Source organism: Nothoprocta perdicaria, unplaced genomic scaffold (assembly GCF_003342845.1).
Source record: "Nothoprocta perdicaria isolate Ctin4 unplaced genomic scaffold, notPer1 scaffold_28, whole genome shotgun sequence".
NCBI lineage: Eukaryota > Metazoa > Chordata > Aves > Tinamiformes > Tinamidae > Nothoprocta > Nothoprocta perdicaria.
The window spans coordinates 3,133,599-3,147,067 of record NW_020455510.1 but is presented as its reverse complement, the minus strand read 5'-3'; the positions used below and the strand labels follow the sequence as shown (position 1 = coordinate 3,147,067).

Sequence of the window (13,469 nt, the reverse complement as noted above, 5' to 3'; positions counted from 1 at the left end):
AGAAAAGGGAGAAGCAAAGTGACAAGTAAGAAGGTAAAGAGCAAACAGTGCTAAGCATCCAGCTATCAAAACTGGAAGTTACACGTGAAACACYCTGTCCCCAGCACTGTTCTGCACGTCATCGTCCAACCTCCCTCTCCTGCAAACCTGCCTCAAACTAAAAGCAACCAGCTTTCCTGGGAGGGAATCCCAGGAAAGCCCTTCAGACAGACAGCCTGTGGATAAGTTTCTATCATTCTGTTCCCCCTTTCAGCACATAGCTCGGAGAGGATGAAGGGCTATTGCACTTCCTGAGATCTCCAGCAGCAGCAGTCTGTTGAATATCATAGTACAAATCACTTCAGGAAGCAAGAGTTACCAAATGACAGAAAATGAGTGTTAAAAAGTGTTCATAATGTCTCTGGATTGCGTTTGCTGTTCAGCTTCAGCTGAACCAAGATCAGACATTTTAAGATGTACAACTCACAGATCCTCAGGAGGATTTTAACACATCATCAATATCAGACAGTTACTCCCACACTTCCCTCTACTGATYCCATTTTAAAACTAATCATTACAAGTATTTAAATTTAGTAATCTACTTAGATTACACCCGAACTAGTAACTAAGAATGTTTATTAAGTTATAAAGCTTTCAAACAGCTTTTTGAGTATGAAAAAGCYTATTTAACCTTAACAGCTTTTGTTYACTTTTACTGCTACTGCTTTCGATACAAAGCAGAAGTGCTGAAATACCAGAAGAAAGCAAGGCAGCTGAGCAGGCACCAGGAACAACYCAGCATCACGACTGGTTCCTTAACCAGTACATTAAGAGGGCAATGTAACATTCAAGACACATGATAAATCTGAATAACCAGTAGATACGTCAGGAATTAGGAAATGAAATGAAGAAATAACAGACTATTCTGAAGGAAATCAGCATGAAAACATGGCAGTTTTTTTTTTTTTACAGGAACTTTTCTCCCTTATCTCAAGGATAAAGAGACTCTTAAGCTTTCCCATTCCAGTTAAATAAGCAGCCTCTAAAAACCAAAGCAGTAATCTGCATCGTGTGCCATGGTTGCTATGGCAATTCTTAATTTATAATGAACAAAAAAGTGAGCAGCCAACACAGGCTCTGTGTCAAGCAAACAGCACACCTGTAGGCTTGATAACTGTGGTTACTGCAACACACGAGGTAACCAAAACTAGAGCTTGGCACTTCTCAAAGCTCCGATACAAGTGGTCTGACCTCTATTCCCAGTGCCTCTGTTTMAGCCTCTCCAGTCACTCCCAATAGCTCCCACTACTTGCCCTATTTTGCCATATTAACGCACAAGATGCCCTGGGCTTTGTCTTTTTGAGCAGCCCGTGCCCCTCCTGTCACGGCACTTTGTGCCACCTCCTGCTCTATCAGCTGCAGGCCCAGCTGACGTTACTGCATCCCCACACACCCTTTGTTACTTCTTTGTCCAGCGCCTGGCACAAAAGACCTACCAAGCTGGAACACAGTGTCTAGGGTCTGCCTTTATGCAAAACAACAGGGTTTTTCTTTATTACTGCCCCTCATGCTGGGTGACAGGAATCACTGCGGGGTGCAGAGGCAGTGCTGCTCGAGCACGGGACTGCACACATGAGCTGAAGGTGAAGAATGAGGAGGAGGTTATGGAGTAAAAACAAATCCATCCTAATCCATTCTTTACTACTAGCAAACTCCTCTTTAGTTGTACTTCAAGGGCAATTCTGCCCTGCATATTCTCATGCCTGTATCTCAATTGATGTCTCCTTAGAAATATCTCCATTCATGACCAGGGACACTAACTCTGTGGCATTTCCTGAAGTATTATGATTTGGGGTCAATTTCTCTGATAGTAACTATGCAGCATAAATGCTAGGGCATCAGGATGTGTTATCTTCTGATTAAGTTCTCCCCTGGGACTTTTTGTTTTTTTTGAAGGTGTTCAGGGCAAGATGACAGACCACCTTTCATTACACAGATCACTTTAATGAAGGTACCCTGCTGTAGCAGGTTCAGCTTCAGCTCCACTTCTGCCACAGGTTCCTTGTGTCACCACTAAAAGGAATACACTGCACCTTCCCTCATCRGTTTCAACAAAAACAAGTCATATTTAGTTAATGGCAGTATTGAGACTAATTTAAATACATCCTTAGACTATTTTGAATACACCCACAATTGTATGTATAAGTTACGTCCCAGACACATAAGCCTTCACTAAAGAAATATGGGCAATTTCTTCCATTCTCACAGCGCACACACCTTGCCGATAGGCACAGCTCTTTCTGCCAGGATAAATGCCATGAATTCAAGCCTGGATCAGAGTCTACATGCTACCATACTAGACATTCCGTGAGCAACTTTGAAGTTTTTATACACAACAACTACAAAGAACGAAGTCCACAACAGAACTGCCTGAAACGCTGCTGAGCTCACACGAGGAGTCCGGGAAACCCGGAGAAAGGAGCACGTCCCCAGACACCTTCATCAAAACGTTTGCAGTAGGTCAGGCCGGTATTCAAAACAAAACCCATGTGCAGTTACTTCCCTGATCATGGCTTCAGATTTATTAGCTTTACAAAGATCCCTAGAGCTTGTTTCATCTCTGTTTAACTCCTGTCTTGACTGGAAAACAGTTAGCCACAACATGACTTGGGGCAGCAGAGAAGAGAAAGGGGTAATTCTACTCCTTTTTCTTTTACAAGGAAAACAAAGGGAGTTAAATAGCACTATGAAAACAATGCAACTAAAAAAAAAAAAAAAAAGCATCTGTGCAAGCATCACCCTTCTTTATTCAATCTCACTTTTTTTCTCTCTTTCTCCAAGTTAACAATTAAAGAAAAAATTAAAATAATTCCTGGAGAGCTCCTTAGTGGGAATGCATGGGTTTCCTTGAAGAGGACCTACCACCATAAAGTAATTCCTAGATTACTTCAGGATTAGAAGTTTAGGACAGAGTGGTCACTATTTATGCAGTCACAAATCTGCACACACTTCAGCCACATTATGGCTCTGGGAAGCTAAGCGGCCTTGTGCAACTCCAGAATGGTTCAGGAGCTGGGAGGAGAGGGTAGAGCAGAGGAAACCACTTCAGTCTGCTCCCGCCTCACACAATTCTCAATTGCAGCAATTTAAAATTATTTAAGCTGCATTTTAAATCACATACCTGCACAGAGAAATACAGAGCACTGAATTAATGCACACATGACATTTCTATAGTTTTATTTTCTTCTAATAAATTGAAGCAGTTGGGCCTCAAAAGCTATTTCCTTCTGTTTTCCCCCAGGATCCCTCTTGTCAGCTATTCCACTTACACTTTTTTCTTCTCCTGCTTCCTAGTCTGGCAAAGTTGGAAGGCCGAGTAACAGTAAAAACATTAAAGATTTATTAGGAACATTTTATACATTTTTAAAATCCATCCTTATTTAAAAAAAAAAAAAAAAAAAGGCAGCTCCCGTTGATCAAGGGGAAAAAGCAGGAGCGTAGGAGCTGAGCTCGCTCTGGCAACGTGGGCACTGAAGGTATAGGCAGGTATAGGGTATAGGCAGCCCCGTGCAGGGACAGGGGCCTCGCCGGGGCTAATCATTTTAGATAATTCCCTGCTCTTGGACCTTCCTGTTCTGGTGAGAGGTGAGGTCAATCTTTCCTTGTATTGTATGAGTAGCTGAGGCACCTACTGCAAGGTTTAGAAAAAAAAAAAAAAAAAAAAAAAAGGCAGCTCCCGTTGATCAAGGGGAAAAAGCAGGAGCGTAGGAGCTGAGCTCGCTCTGGCAACGTGGGCACTGAAGGTATAGGCAGGTATAGGGTATAGGCAGCCCCGTGCAGGGACAGGGGCCTCGCCGGGGCTAATCAGCATGATGAGATTAGCGCACTAACATGACTGCTCTGCCCGAGGGAGCCAAGCAGGTTTCTTTTAAAGACAGCCAAACTACATCTGTGTGGCACTAAGCACGGCCCCGATCACCATGACCTGCTTATTTTTGTTTGCTTGATCACTGTGTGACATTCAGACAACCGCTGTCAGACGCGTCTTCAGCTCGGCTTTTCTCTCTGCCTGACAAGACATTTTTCTATCCACTAGCAATTTGGGGGATGTCTACTATTTGCTGTATAGATTTCTCATGTGCATAGCTGATATTCTGTATGTCATACTTGAAAATTATTTTTTTTTTAAACAGGAATTCATTCTTGATTAAGACTAAGCCTCTTCCCGCCTCCTCACATTCTAACCCAGGAATATTTGGAMATGCCAATTCTTCATTTTTAGAGCCAAAGACAAGAATACCCCACACTATTATTTACATATAAATTTTATACGTATATACCTAARTAGTGCCAACCTCAGACACCAACATGTCAAAGCAGAGAGAAAAAGAAGCAAGTCTCCTCAGATCTATACTTAGGTATCATAAAGCAACCACTTTTTTTTTTTTTTTTCTCTTGATTTTACCAGTTATTTACAATTCTTAAAGACATCTTTTATAAAAAAATAGAAATGTAACTTACATAGTAAGCAATGAAAAGAGAACACATTATGTTTAAAAGAACACTAATATAAGACTAAAATAAGGTAGCAACATAGAAGTTGGGGACAGGACAGATTACTATGAAATAGGTACATAAGTAACGCTAGAATCCCTGCAACAGAAAGACTGGCAGGGAAACGTTCAAGTGCTGAACTCTCCTTGAAGTCAGAAATACACGAGGAGAAACTGAGGTCTCTCACATCAGTTACTTACACATGTTGCAGAACGTGTGGACTTCCTTCTCCATTGCCTGCTATGACTGTTAAACTGCTGCCTCATTTTATTACGAGAGATTTTCGTGATGGGCTATGTAATTCTAGCACATATTGTACATGAATTGTTGCAGTGAGACAGCCCTCCCCTCATTTATATCCTGAATTCTCAATTCTTCCCTAATCTTAACAAAATACTACTTTCTCAAAAGCTTCCACTTTACAAATAGATCACACTAAAAACCAAAATCATCATAAGAATGCTTATAAACCTGCTATCATGAATCCCGGCTAAAGTTTTGACTTGTCATCAAATTACAGAAAAATTTAGGTTGAAAGAGAGCTCAAGATGTTACCTGGTCCAATCTGCTGTGTGAAGCAGGACTAACTTGGATATTAAGTCTGGGCAAGCTGTAAGTATCTGCAAGAACTGGCACATATGCTGCATTCTGGCATCCCAGTGAAAACTACTCCATCTTTTCAGGCATTCTGCAGGGAGAAAGTGATTTCCAAAGTTATTTATGATCTTTCAGAATTAAATAAAACCCCACACAGTAAGAATAAAGGGTTTTTAGAATAATTATCTAAAAATGCTTTACTGATTTGGGAGATGTGTGTATGGATACACATAAAATGCACACAGGAATAATATTAAAACTGTAATGTTATTATCCATTACATCTATTGTGTTATTCAATTCTTAAACGATTAAAATTCATCATATCAAGTAATTTTCAAGTTATAAGAATTATCACATTGTCTGGTACAAGATCAAGTGAAAGGGAGTACTAAATATGAAACATGCTCTTCGTTTTCTCAAATTTGCTTTGTTTCACTATAATGATAAAGGTACTAAGTCTGAATTAAATACACAAAATTATATGTATTAAAAATTCAATCATAAAGCTCCACCAAGTGGAAATTCTTAAAACTACACTAAGGCAGTCCATGAGYAAAATCTCACATGGTTTAATTAAAACTGATACCCTTAATTCCAGTGGTAGGCACTGAACAGGAAAGCTGGCTGTCCATTCCTTCAGTCCATCAGTTCTTCCAGTGTAGAAGCGTACTGATGAGAGCAACAGCTCTGAAACCATAATTTAAAAAAAAATCACTAAATATTTCATTTTTCTTTTTTAGATCTTTCCTTTCAAAAACGTTCTTTGCACTATATCCAGCATAGACAAAAAGGATCTATAGATACTGATTAYTGATACTCAGAAAAGTAGCCCTTCCGACTTACTGAAATTGCTATGGGCAACCTAAAGTTCCCTTTCCTAATGCAAGACCAAAACCAAAAAGCCTTGGGTTATTTAAACAAATTAACAGGCACTACCATTTTAGGCACCATGAGATTCTAGAGCAAACACAGCTTGCTAAATGGTTTGCTCTTTCTCACTACTGAAATATTCATTATCTGTGTAATTTTAACAATCTGATAAAAACTGTTAAAAGCATAGCTGTGCTGCCCAGCAGGTAGTGCCATTTTTAATGAAGCCATAACTATCATAAATAAATAACCAACTYATAAAGTATTCATAACGTGCCTCGACTTTCTTCAAAAAGATTTGTTTTGATATAGGGGCTAAAGAACATGCCCCACCTATCAGATCCAGTAGAAGGGGGCTTTAAGAATTAAGGGACACATCCTAAGCCAAAAGTTTGCTCTTGGATCATCCAAACTTGACACTACTRTATGAGTTATTTTACACACAAATTTCAGGGCAGTCTAAACTCCTTTGGTATGCTTGATAGCAAAACATCTCACATGCTGCAGAACCGAAGTAAAAACTCTCTTTTGAAGGGATACTTCTRCCTCTATACGGTGCTGCCCCAACAAAGCCCTGAAGACATTTCATACGTGCTAGAAAACTGTTGTTCCCACACAATGCAGCACTGCCTGCATACACACAACGCTACACAAAGTTGGTGGCATGATAACTCAACCCTATTTTATGCAGCAGAGAATCCAAATTAAGTATTGTTGTTATAAATAAATATAAAGCAATACTATACATATGTGTGTGTGTGTATATATATATGTATATGAATATACACACATACCGTCATATTTACAAACCAGAAGCTGCATTCCTAATGCCAACTGSCATTCAGTCTACTGGACCAGACTAGAGCTATTTTACAAAGTAAGCTTCTTCAAAACACATGTAACACAGACACCAGGTCCTCAGGAGCAATTGCTTTAATCTATAATTATGCTTCTACTATATAACCTCATTTTCTAACACAAGCACACCCCTGGTTACCTCCGTTCTGTCACTCTTGCTGCTTGCTTTTSCATTTCTTTCTTTCTTCTTCCTCACCCCCCCACAATCAGGACCCAGAAATTGTCAACTTTCAATGGAAATAGCTGGTGAGAAACACTTGCAAACTCTTTAAAAGCATACTCTTTGGAAAAACTGAGCCTGCTTTCAGAAATAAAGACATACCTGATTATCTCACAGTTTGCTATTATTTAAGTACACAAAAAAAAAATCATTAGACAAAGTATAGGTCAGATACTTGATAAATGGAAACTTCATGAAATCAGAAGGAAGTATCACTATCTCACTGCAAAAAGTACCTTCTACAACACCACTCACTAGGCAGCATAGGAAACATTAACTAGCAGAAGASAGAGATGTTAAAGTTTGCAGGATGGGAGAGGCATCTCTTAGAACAATTTATTTCTAAAACTTCACCATGATTCACAGTGCTACACTAACGAATTATTCCGATGTTCAAAAGATAAAAAGCCTCAAAGAGGTTCCTAGTGCACTAGCCACTGTGGGAAACATGACTTCTGTCCATAAGCCCAAGGAGGCTTTTYCATGAGATTATCCAGTGGACAGTGAGGAAACAAATTCTCCAGAGGCTACCAAATAGGGAAGGGGCTTCTAATAAGCAGTGGTTCTTTAATCCAGAAACAGGTGACAACATCAGAGGCACTGACTGAAAGCTGAAACTASAAAAACCTCCACCTGAGAGTCGTTTAATATCAGTGCTGATTAATTATTGGGACAATATACCCACCACTCTCCATCACTTGAAGTACTTCTGTCAGATGTTTTCCCCCCCAAACAGAGTTGCTGTAGGCCAAGACGAAATTAGAAGCTTCATGATTTATTGTCCAAAAATGGTTGTTCCAAGTGACACAGGTGAACCATCTGAACAGGAAGGTCCCTCTGGTATTTAAACCCAAGCATCTGTGCAGCACCTTAGTTAAAAACCTAATTTCTCACTACTTACACATACCTTTGCACTGAAAGTATTACTAATACTGCACCTCAGATCTATTTGATGGGGCTAATCAGTGTAATGCCAGTGAAAGTGTGGTTTATTTATGCCCACTGATGCACTCAATTTGCAAAAAGCAAAAGCATCAGGTTGAATGATGAGAATAATGGCTGTGCATCTGTAGTGGTCATAGAGGAGTGAAAGGAGGAGCAGAAACCTATGAGTCAATGTGCATCATTTCTGCTTGTCTGCAAGGAATATTTTTCCAGTGTTACACCTGTTCTATGAGAACATCCTCTCTGTTTTTTTTGTGGGGATGCAGTGTTGTGACCACAGATTAGCACTACAAGCAAACCAAAGGATTTGAAGAAACTGCAGGTGTTGCATTTGAAATAAAAATTCTTAGTGGAGTGAAAGCTTATAAGCAAGACTTTTGCATCTGCTTGCACTWGGTTTCAGCCTAAGAAAAATAACTCCTGACCATTAGCAGTTCATGCAGTTTACTTACAGAAAATCCATCGGCTACACAGAGCCTTAGTAGCTGGCTGCATTTCAGCAATACTCCTTGAGATGCCATCAAAAGCACCCAAGTGAAACATAGGTGAAAGTCAAGCTGTTATCACAAAATATACTGTCACTTGCAGTAATGRTTGCTTTGAAGGCAACAAAACTTCTGTGCCCTTTCTGCACTGCATTAATGTGTGTATAGGCCTCTTGTAATAAGTCACTATTCTTTTCTAGTACTTAAAAAAAATAATTCCAGAATTCTCCCATTTATCCCATTCTCAGTTGGGCTTTTGTCTTCAATTRTTTATTCTACATTTATCAAGGTAACCTGCCACATGGTTGCTGGCCACACAGGATCAAGTTACCATTACTTTCTCTTTAACAGCATTAAATGAAGCAAAAAGTTAAGCACTCCTTTTCCATGTAATCAGTTACAGTAACTGATGATATGACTGTCTCATCATATGCACCATATCCTCCTTCCTCTACCCTCTCAAACTCTTGTCTACACTATGTTTATGCAGCTGCTTAGGGACATCAGAAGCAATTCAGGTAAGTAAGGTTGTGGGCTGGACACAAATTCCCCAGCAGCTGTTTTGTTGTTTCATGTAAATTCAGAGGCAATTTTTTTAACGGGACAGAACGAAGGGCATGCCCAGCTTATTATCCCTGTGCTCCAACACTGCAAAGGGCACTGTGAGCAACTCTGCCAGCCTCCTGTGGTTTCTCATTGGCAGAATCAGCAAATGGCTAAGCATGCTCAAGCCCTGCATGCCGAGACAGGCTGGGCACATATTAGACATTCCCCAATCAAAAACAAAACTCTCCAGAAATCTAAACRCTGGTACAATTCAATGGAAAGACAAATTTTGAAAGTTCAGTCCTATAGCAATGAATGTGGCTCTCATCAACTCACCTTTTCTCATTTGACTAATTCATGATGTAGCTGAAYGAGAAAATACCGATCTTATTTTTCTTCTCCAACTACAGCATTTGAATATTTTACAATAAATTTCTTAAAAATGAAGATGCCTGCAATATGAAAAAAAATATGCTTGAAATCTAGGAAAAGTTTCCTAAATCCTAGTTTGCAGAGACAACGTAAACAAAGCCACTGTATCTATRGAAGTACAAAAATGACTTTTAAGCGTGCTAAGTCGCACCTACTGAGCTGTGCTTAAACTTAGTGGCAGGCTTGACTGCTGGTTGTGCTGCTTTCCTCCCAGACGGCCAATCCTGGCTCCTCGGACCTACCCAACCACCCCATTCTCTGCTGGAGTCTGTGCACAACGACTCCCTTCTCCTGACAATTGTCCCTGTGCGTTTACAGGAGGCCAAAACCGCTCCGTGCTCTGCCATGGGCCGTGAGGAGACACAGACAAGCAACAGTKTCTTAATGCATTCAATTACCATCTTCATTACACACAAGGAAATAATTCCACAGTTTAAAAAGTCAGTAATGTATTTCAGTGCATCTTTCACTTCCTCCTCCACTATCTCCTATACAGGCTCTCGCTTTATCAATAAATCTGTCACTAAATGAAAAAAACATAGCATATGAAGGAGAGATTCCTGAAACTCACTCCATACAATAGSAGTAAATATCTCAAGAACTGAAGTTTGCTTTTGTCATGTTTGTGTGTCACATCAAATAAATTCTTTTATGCCAACTACCAGGAAAGGTTACAATTTTAGTTTATGAACACAAATCCTAGAAGACAAAAGCAAGAGACAACAGCAAATGGGAATAGTCCTCAGGGGGAGAAACCTAATGAGTAACTTCTTACTGCAGGCATGAAACTGTCCCTTCAAATGCATATTTTTGAAAGCTTTGTTTATTCCACTTTAGATATTAATCTTACTCAAGATATTTTGATTTGATGCAAACATAAATCGAATGCAGAGAACTACAACAGGCAAGAGTTTCTCTACATTCCATTAGGTGAATTTTATGTATGTTGCAGTTCAAAAATTCTCTAAGGAGAGAAAAAAAACACACTGTTCCTGCATGCACACATACACCAAAGCAATTTAAGGAGCTGTGTATCTGTCTTTACATACAAGGTATTAATGACATAACTTGCATCCTGTAGAGCTGTATGCAGTATCTAGCAACTAACACTACAGAGGTTTGGCTGTACAGGAAACAAATCACTTAGGTGGTGGTGGACTTTTTATTTTATTTTGTTATCTGTTAAGTTTAAATCAGTTTGTATAATACTCTCAGACGTAGAAAAGGTTGCCCTGGAGCACTCAGAGTTCAAAAGAAGAGGAGATTGCTGGTAAGTGTTCTTCAGGAGCAATCTCGGCTTCTGAAYGTCACCCCTGCAAGATCACAGCAAACCTGCTCTTCATCTGGACAGCAGTTCGTTTGCATTTTAGGCAGCATATCTCTGCTGTTTTAGCATTTAAAAATCAGCATTATGCATTGCAAAAAAACTGACCATATACAAGTAAAGCTTCGTTTCATTATTGGTTTCTTTCTTAAATGCCAGTCAGTGGCATTCAGATTCCAAACTGACCTTTCTCTTTACACTAATAGCTTTTCTTATCAGCAGCACAATCGCTACATCTTTCACACAGCTGATCTGTCACCATGTTTGGAATAATCCTTTACCCTAACATTAGGGCTGACTATTAATAAATTAAGAACTAACAGCAAAATAATTACCCTTTCACCTAGGAAAAATACTGGTGGCCACCACAGAATGTTCCCCCTGTGACACCTTGTTTTGCCCCATATAATTGATGCAAATGCGAAACAGGATCCTGCTCTGTTCTTTTCACTTGCAGTCACTTTCACACACATACTATTTGTCTCCTAACCATGGCAGATGCAAGAGTCCACTGCGAGAGTTTTTGTTTGTTTTTTTAAAAACAAGTCTACTTCTAATGTCAATTGATTTATTTATTGCGATGAGGCTAGAGATACCAGTAGTGTTTGGGGCATGGAGCTGTAAAGTTACCTAACTTTATCACTTTCAGATAAAATTCAATTTCCCAATGAAAGCCAAAATATTTATTTCCAGCTTGCAAGTATAACACATGCCACCCCAAATCAGCAAAACTCTCATCTATTAGCAGTAAATGCATAATGAATTATGGTGCATAGAAAAATTCAGCATTTCACCCTACATAAGCATATAATTCATAGAACAGTGCAGATGAAGGAGCAGAGATGTCTTTTCTCCACTATCAATAAATTAAGCTCAAACTTTGTTTTATACATCTGCCAGCACAGTGGTGAACTGAGGTGTTGCAGGCGCCATTGTGATGGACTAAGGAAATGCTAAGGTCTGTTGCTTTACCTCATCAATCTGGAACCCAAACGGAGCTTTCCCTGAAGGCTGCCTCCAAACACATTCCTGAGGAGCACTGACTGGTGACCACAGTGGCTGGCTGCAAAAAGAGAGAGAGAAGAAGAAAAAGAGAAACAAGTTATGCAGCTTACTAGCAGCTCTTCACCAAGAAAGCTTTTTCACCAGTAAGGAGCAAGGTGCTAACTTCTCCTCACAGCAGATAAAACATTCTTAGAGCAAGGCTGGGATTTTATTCCAATTAACAGTGTTGTAGCTTCACACTGTAGAATTCAGCTATTAATCAAAGTGAAGAATCACATTATATATGGGATAATAAAACCACTGGAGTCCCTTGTTAGCTTCCTTAGCATATGCTGTTTTATTAATAGAAAGTGCTCTGAAAGGATACTCCTTYCACAGCGTTTGAGGCATGGATGGAGCTCGCAGACGTGTTTAATCCTCAGCCTATTCAATGACATTAGAGAGCACTTTTCTGCTTCACCCTGTTTTCCACAGCTCTGAAAAGGTAACGCTTGCTTTTTTGCAAGTCTCTAGATTCCCGTTAAGAAAAAAGTAAGACTTTGCAATAAAGAGCATGCTAAAAATGTCACTAAGGATTTTTTTTTTCCAATGAAAACATTTAGCTGAATTCTATCTATAACAGAGGCTAAAAACAACAGATATTGTTTACAAAGGATAAATTCAACTACATAAACTGTCACTGAATTATCTAATTGGCATTTTCTGTCTGCCAAATGCACTCCAGATTAAGAATGTATTCACAATGGCTCTTAAGTCTTTAAAGAACTCCCCTAAACATTGAAATAATGTATTTACATCAGGATTAATCGTCACTATAATTTAATTAGCATTTGACAAGAATTGATTTGGCAGAACTTTTTCCCTTAAAATAGGAAATGGCCATAAACCAGGGAATGGTCATAAACTAAACACACTGAGTTTTTTCTCCATCTGCTTCTGGTACGGTGCATTCTTCAGCTACTAATTCAGTCAAGATCTTCTCAACTTCATTTATCCAGTTAATTAGAGTCAGATGCTGACAACATCAAGATTATAAATCAAATCTGGGTATGCAGGCAAAAAAGAAAGCTGCTGCTAACACCAGCATGTATGGTTTGCTTACAGATCTATAAATGAAAGAAGTGGATAACCTAATAACACTAAGAACAGAATCACAATTAGATCCAGTAAAGCAGCTGCCAAAAACTACGTACTAAAGCATTAACCTTGCACACACTTGGACCCAAAAGCAGAGCCTAGAACTTCACCAGATTCCGCTTTTAGGATCTAGCAAGCGGATATGAGTGATATAAAGTTATTTCCATCCCCTTCAGTTATATTTCAGGAGGCAGTGGCAGCAAGCCCTGCACTTTGCAAGGAGCCAGATCATYCCAGGCCCACCAGGAGCCTGACTCCTGTCAACCACCTAAGCTTGCTAAGGAGCGCGAACACCCGGCTGGAGTCAGCCGCAGCGCCGCCGTCTCCTCCAAGCTGCGGCGCTTGGGGACGTGCAGGGCCAGACAGCTCTAACATCAGCACAACTTGAAAAAAATCAAAAAGAACATTCAATCTAGGCGTAACGGGATTAAGCAGTTTCAAGAACAATTTTGTTTCAGAGCATGGAGTCTACTTAGCTCTACTCCTGAATTTAAACATATTTGGAGGGGGGAAGG

The 13,469-nt window shown here is 39.7% G+C and overlaps 1 long non-coding RNA gene across 1 annotated transcript; it reads right to left on the bottom strand.

Annotated features, from left to right (window-relative positions):
* Nucleotides 1-5,194: 5,194 nt before the first annotated feature.
* LOC112948816 lies at nt 5,195-9,451 on the bottom strand. Its single transcript, XR_003249706.1, has 3 exons — nt 9,393-9,451; nt 5,719-5,819; nt 5,195-5,221 (listed from the first exon to the last, which is right to left on the bottom strand). It is a non-coding gene; the product is annotated as an uncharacterized LOC112948816 (long non-coding RNA).
* Between the last annotated feature and the right edge of the window lie 4,018 nt (nt 9,452-13,469).